This window comes from Calliopsis andreniformis, unplaced genomic scaffold, assembly GCF_051401765.1.
Source record: "Calliopsis andreniformis isolate RMS-2024a unplaced genomic scaffold, iyCalAndr_principal scaffold0289, whole genome shotgun sequence".
NCBI lineage: Eukaryota > Metazoa > Arthropoda > Insecta > Hymenoptera > Andrenidae > Calliopsis > Calliopsis andreniformis.
In genome coordinates this window covers 5,648-12,389 of record NW_027480698.1, presented here as the reverse complement: position 1 = coordinate 12,389, position 6,742 = coordinate 5,648, and the positions used below count along the sequence as shown (strand labels likewise).

Here is a 6,742-nt window from a genome sequence, read left to right as displayed (position 1 = left end):
TTATATTTCACCAATACGTCTGGAAACTTGTCGAGACATCGTTTCCAGTGACTTGTAATGCGTAGTGTCAAATTAAAATCGACGTTTGACTTAAAATTCGCAATATTTCATCAAATGCGGATATATTTTACTGACATAGCGCAAAACTTGCCCAAATATCTATTTCAGTAATATATACTGCGTAGTCTCACGTTACAGTCGACGTTTGACGCGAAATTCGCAGTATTACAGCAAGCATGGCGATATTTCACCAGTATGACACGAAACTTGCCCAAGCATCGATGTCAGTGGTATATAGCGTAGTTTTACGTTAAAGTTGACGTTTGACGTGAAATCCGCATTATTTTGTCAAGTGCGGTGGTATTACACCAATATGACTCTAAACTTGCCTAAGCATCGTTTTCAGCGATATATAATGCGTACTTTTACGTTAAGGCAGGTGTTGAATTGCGCGCCAATGATAAAACTATGTGAAACAGGCTTTCACCGATGGCGGAGTGGGGAGCATCCGATGGGAACAGTCTTTATGACGACGCAGCACCGCGACACGCGGACATGGTAATAATATATATTTTTCTCGTAACTAAGAATTGCGGAATTTATTTCGAACCCGTTCCTCCCTAGAACAGTAGGCGTTTGACGTGAAATTCGCAATATTTCTTCAGCTCGGTGACATTTCACCAATATGACTCGAAACTTCCCAAGCATCGGTTTTAGTGGTATACAGGGTGTAACAAAAATGTCGCAATTCCTTAAAAGGGGTGATTCAGGGGGTGATTTGAAACAACTTTTTCCTTAGCGAAAATGTAAGATGAGGCTTTGTTAACCAGTTATTAATGAAAAACACCGCCCAATGAGAGCACGAGTTTGCCGTCCGAGCGACTGCGGTGGCGTGCAGCCGAGTCCCCACCATTTTTGTCATAGATTTTTGACTATAAGAAGGCCAAGAGACTCGGTCTAGCGGGCTCATTTCCAATCCAGTTCGAGTTCAGTATGCGGCTGAGACTGGAAGCAAGATCGAGCATTAGTTCTCCTTCGAGCAGAATCATAGAGTACAGTACGTAAAGTAAATTCACTGTAACGTGGTCTTAACGACGCGTCCCCCGCATACATCTGTGCGTAATCTAGAGAGAGAGGACGTAGTTCCGGGACACTTAAAGCTCATCGACAATTGTATTCCTTCGAGTCAAACTTAAACGTGTAGTAATATACATTTTTATAAGGTTTGTTAAATTGGACTTAGTTCAATCAAAACCTTTCCTAAATCCAATAAGAAGCGAACGCGTAACGATCCCACAAATATTATATCTTTACCGCTCGAGATATATTATAAATTTAAAAGTTACGAGGCTATACTAACATCTTCGCAATCCTTGCGAAGGTCCCTTTCCTAACCTACAAGTGGCTCCTGGTGTTGGCCATTGCGCACTGGTTCGTCCACGTCCCGTAGCTCCTGGCGAGTGCAAAGTTACTCACTAGTTCGTTCACAGTCTTTATTCCACCCTAGTGGCTCCCGATACTCGCCAAGTTGAGTGTTGGTTCGTCCACGAAAACCTACCTAAAACCTGAGGAGGCTCCCGGTGTTGGCCTTTGCGCACTGGTTCGTCTACATCCGTGAGGTGGCTCTCAACGAGTGCAAAGTTACCCGTTGGTTCGTCCACGAAACAATAACAATATCCCAAAAAACCCTCACCCTCGGTCGGACTATCTAGCCCTCGGATCGTAACACGTTATTATATTGTCGGCGTCGGCGCTCTTCACGGTGCATTATAAACACTAAGTTTATAAGCTGTAAGCAAACGAAGGATACAGAAAATTAATAAAAAATTAAATGGAATAAGTATTTTATTAAAATGTATTATTCGGAAATGGTAATTACGGCGTGATACGCCTGGTGCTCCTCGCAGATGTTTTGCTGCCGCCGACGTCGCATGGCATAGAACCTCATAAACCAATGGTTTATGAGCTGAAAAAATACATAAAGAATTAATTTTATAAATTTAGGGGTGCGTGGACGCTTGACAATGTAAAAACTATCGCGAGCTACTCTAGGAGTACCCTCAGACAATATCTTTTCAGTTACTCTCAATGCAATGTCACTATCTGAAAGTATTCCAGAGAGAAGCTCGTTACAGCTTAATTAAAGTATAATTAAAGTGAAAATAGTACTTACGATATCCAGTGCTGCCGATTCCAATTTTTTTGGGAATCTTTCCAATGTAAAAAAATATAATTTGGATTTTTATAAATTTTTATTCTGAATTGCAACAATGTTTCATCAGATCACACGTTATATATAGCTATCCCCACTAGTTTTGTCCCCACTAGATCATCATTCTTATCTTTCACCTGCATGGCAAGATTCTACAGTCTCACAGCGTTCAGCTACAGAGACAATGTAGTGATGTGTTGTATGATGCATGTATATTCAGGAATCAGAACCATGTTTCTAATCATAACTGCATCTTATTAATACTATATTAAATAATGCATTATTGTTGGTCTGTAATCAAAATTTTAATCAATCATTAGTCGGATCATGTTGAACAGTAATCAATCTATATCGACCTATGGTTTAAGCGTAATGAACCACAATCGAACCACATTGAACAATGATCAATCCATGTCGAACCATAATAGAACTACAATTGTACAATGATCGATCTACATCAAACCATCAATGCACCACATCGAACCACAACTGAACCATGGTTGTACCACATCGAGCCTCAACTGAACCAAGATTGTACCGCATGGATCTACAACTGAACCATGATTGTACCATATCGATCCACAACTGAACCATAGGTGATAGATGATTGAACTATCTATCAAATCACAATTAAACCACATCGTGCAATGATTTATTATGATTAATGTTATATACTTCAAAATGTTATTAAATAACAATGGAATTATATCGCACAGCAATTAAATCATTACATTAAAGTAATTAAATCATTGTTACTATTACGTTAAAGGAAATGGGGGAGGGATAGAAGCAGAAGAAATATATGGTTTGATAAAATGAATACACATATATTATGCAATTTCTCTTAAACATTCAAAATTAGTAATTGAATAGTTCAAAATACATGTTTTTACTCTTATTATTAGTTTATTTTGCGTACAATATTTGTTAATGGATTGTATTTGATTACCCGATCATGTAGAATGAGACAAGAAGCTGTAGTATTTGCTGCAATATTTTCACCACAATCAAATTCTATACGCACATCCACAATACTGTTCTTGATTGAATCATTTTGGTGTGAACAATCAATCACCATGAGAGGACCATGTTGTAGAAACTCATCAATCGTTAGAAACGCTTGTCTATTGCTACATCCGTAATAAGCCTTAGAAAAATGTATATACATGTTATACAAAAGAGCATATTTATTTCTGTTGAAATCAGTGTTTAGATCGTCATATGGATAAAATTCTGAATTGAGATAAATTTTCACGTTGGATAGCTTACCGTTATCAAACTCTGTAGCATTTTCACTCATTACATTTTTTTACCCGTTTGCAAAGCAAAAATTACATATCGCGTCTTTTCCAATTGTGTAGCCGTTTTAACAGACTAAGAATGCTTAGTCGTGTTTGTAACAGAGGATACTCATACAGATCCCACAACGAAAACACATGCTCAGATTTCGTCCACTTTTTAAAACACGTAGAAATGATAGTTTAGTAATATCATTCAATATCACATGTGGTAAGCGCCATTGTACTTTAAATAATTCGATTTCAGGTTCTAGCATTAAAGATCCTACAAGACAATTGTTATCATTGCGTGATCGTATTAAAATGAACTCGTGACGAGCATTAATTACTATGTGTTTATAATCTTCACAAAATCCGAATAAAATTTTTAGTAGTACGCAAAAATTGAAATGGTATTTTACATTCTTCTCATCGTTCCATCTAATGTTCCATCCAGCATTCTTCATAATTTTATCTTCATCGCATGTAAATGATATGTAGTTCTTAAGTGTGCTAGTTATTCCAACGTTTCTATTGTAATCAATTTCCACACCATTCAGTTCGTATCGAATTTCGTCAAGCATGAATGCTATGCAATTATTTCCCAACTTTATAATTGATTCATCATTTCGATGTTTTCTCACCACCTTGCCTTCCACGTTTAGAAAACTCTCACATGTAATGCGTATAGATCTTGTTGTTGTATAGGTATTCTAATCTCATCGTCATATCCAAACGTCGAGTTAGCATACGGATTAAATGTATGAGTTTCAAGCTTGACGAAACGATCGTCGAACATGGGTTGTTCAGCAATATTTAAAATATTCACTGTTTTTTAGTAATTATGCACAATGAATCCCAATGATTTTAAAAATGCGATATTCACTGCACTTAGCTTCTCTTTTTTTTCCTTTCAATGTATTTAGGGGAAGCCTTAATGTCGTATGCAGTCTTATTTGTAAACGAAAACGTTTTTTGATGCCGTGTTTCGTTGAATACAAACATCTGATTTACATGTTAGCGTCAACGTATTTTTAAGAGAGAATTTGAGAAGGATGGCCAGATGATGACTGGTTTTTGATGGATTTATGATAGGGTCTTAGTTTACGTGTGGCTAATTGAGGATGAATGAGACTAAACAGTCCCGTTGGCAACCGATGGCTGATGGTTACGTTGGACTTCCCAGCTACCGGGTGTTGTGTGACTGTTTAAAAGAAGAGCGAGTGTTTAGAGAAGGCAAGCGGTCCGATACCGTATTGCAAAAGAATGGGAATATTGTTCCTAAAGGATCTGGCCACGGAGTGGGGAAGGCTATGCATTTTGGTAAGAGGGCTGTGTAAATCCCACTGCACTTACCCCAGAACATTGTGCAAGGAACCAGTTTTCGGGTAGTTTTCTTGACATACATGTAGTACATGTAATACATGTATTATCGACGTCGCCGTATGTGTAACTTTACTGTAATTTCTTCTCCACGAAAATCAATTAACCGTCCAGTCTGATCTATGATGCGTATTGTTAGATCCGTAATATTCCGTGCAATGATTGGAAGGTAAACGACTTGAGCAGGCGTTTCTGATATTTCATATCCAGGTGGTACGTTTGAGGAGAATGCATGTATCGTATGTGCGCACTTATCATTCTACTCGAATAATGTTTATATCCATGGTATTAATTGGGCTATCCGATTCATGCCGCTGATTCTGTTTCAAAGCGCGAGTGGATGAGAATCCTAACAATGAACCAATGTTGTTAGGTTTGGTAAAATTTATTCGATAAGCACACTTTATTTCTCTCTTCATAGTATTGTTATTAGCCCGAATTAATAAATTATCATAGGCATTGTTATCATCGTCATTAATGTCAAAGTCTATATCCATTTTAGATATATCTGTTTTTAAATAATTATTAGACGACGAGTAGTCTGCATAATTGCGCGATTCAGGTACTTTCTTATTGCATACAACTCATATGATCCATCGGGAATCACTATTGCTTTGTCATCCTTATCAAAGTAAAATGTATTATAGAAAGAATTCACATTTGGTATCGTATTATATGTTTCAAAAGCTGTTAGACCAAGCTCATAAATATCATCACTCAAATCTACAGGCAGAAATTAGCTTACCGCCAGAATGTTACTCTTACCACTTAATGTAAATGTTATCGACATGTTTCAAGAAACAGCCCAATTCATACTGAATTATGATTACAAAGATTCAACGTTTAAATTTACTATCAACCGTTTGTAGAAATTGTAGGCACAATTGTCACAATTGGCACAATACGGAGCGAGATAAACTCCTCGCCCTTCCATAGCTCGATTGTGACGTTGCATTCCTTCCAGTTGGCCTTCCGTAGCCTTTTTATCATTTATCGCCTTAGCTACCTCCGCTGCCCCACCAACTAGTGAGCCCAGAACACGTAACAATGATAAAACAGGTAAAATACAACCACGTCTTGCAACTGGAAGTATCCGCTTTCTTTTTGCTCCAGTCTTATTTTTGCACTTATTTCTTGTTTTCGTTCCCATTCCAAGTTTCGTTTTAGTTTTCATAACAGCCCAAAGTGCTGCAGCTGCAGCTTTTTCACACAGGGTCAAATCTTTTGCAGTGATACGTTTTTGCGCTTTGTCAGCGAGTATATCGTCAGCTCTATGTCTCTCACCTAGATTGTTACTATGCGAATATGCAATATCGTGCTCACGACATGCAGCATCCAAGGGATTGATGCCTGAATCAGCTCTTGATAATCGCTTCGAAAGATGAGTTCCTGGGCCACAAAATTGATATCCAGGCATATGCAACTCAATGGGAATAGCGTTTATTGCTCGATTCAAAAACCCACTACCAGCTTTTACTTTTGCCGAAGACATTCACTACAGCTTTTAATCAGTGGTTCTGGACCATCAATATGTGTTTGCTGCCAAGGACGATTGTAGTGTTCCAAACACCGGCGATATTCTTGAGCCTCCTTATCAGCTTTTATATATTCCGGAAGCTTATCCCACAAATTGTCAATATATGTATCAAACTTGTGCAATAAAATATTCTTTGGTATATATTTCAACTGTTCAGAGGTTAAATCATGAATGTTGATGTCATCTGATACGATGGGAAACATTTCGACTAGTGAACAAATCTTAATTTGGTGAATGTATATATAAGAGCGCCATGGATGCGTATGTTTCAGAATCTTGAAAACATGCGGTTCGTGAGACAATCAATGATTATACGTGTAAAAAATTTCGACA

General features: G+C 37.7%; 1 long non-coding RNA gene across 1 annotated transcript; it reads right to left on the bottom strand.

The window, feature by feature from the left end:
- Window positions 1-1,741: 1,741 nt before the first annotated feature.
- Window positions 1,742-2,245, bottom strand: LOC143187784 (uncharacterized). Its single transcript, XR_013003292.1, has 3 exons — window positions 2,174-2,245; window positions 1,880-1,966; window positions 1,742-1,789 (listed from the first exon to the last, which is right to left on the bottom strand). It is a non-coding gene; the product is annotated as an uncharacterized LOC143187784 (long non-coding RNA).
- Window positions 2,246-6,742: the final 4,497 nt, after the last annotated feature.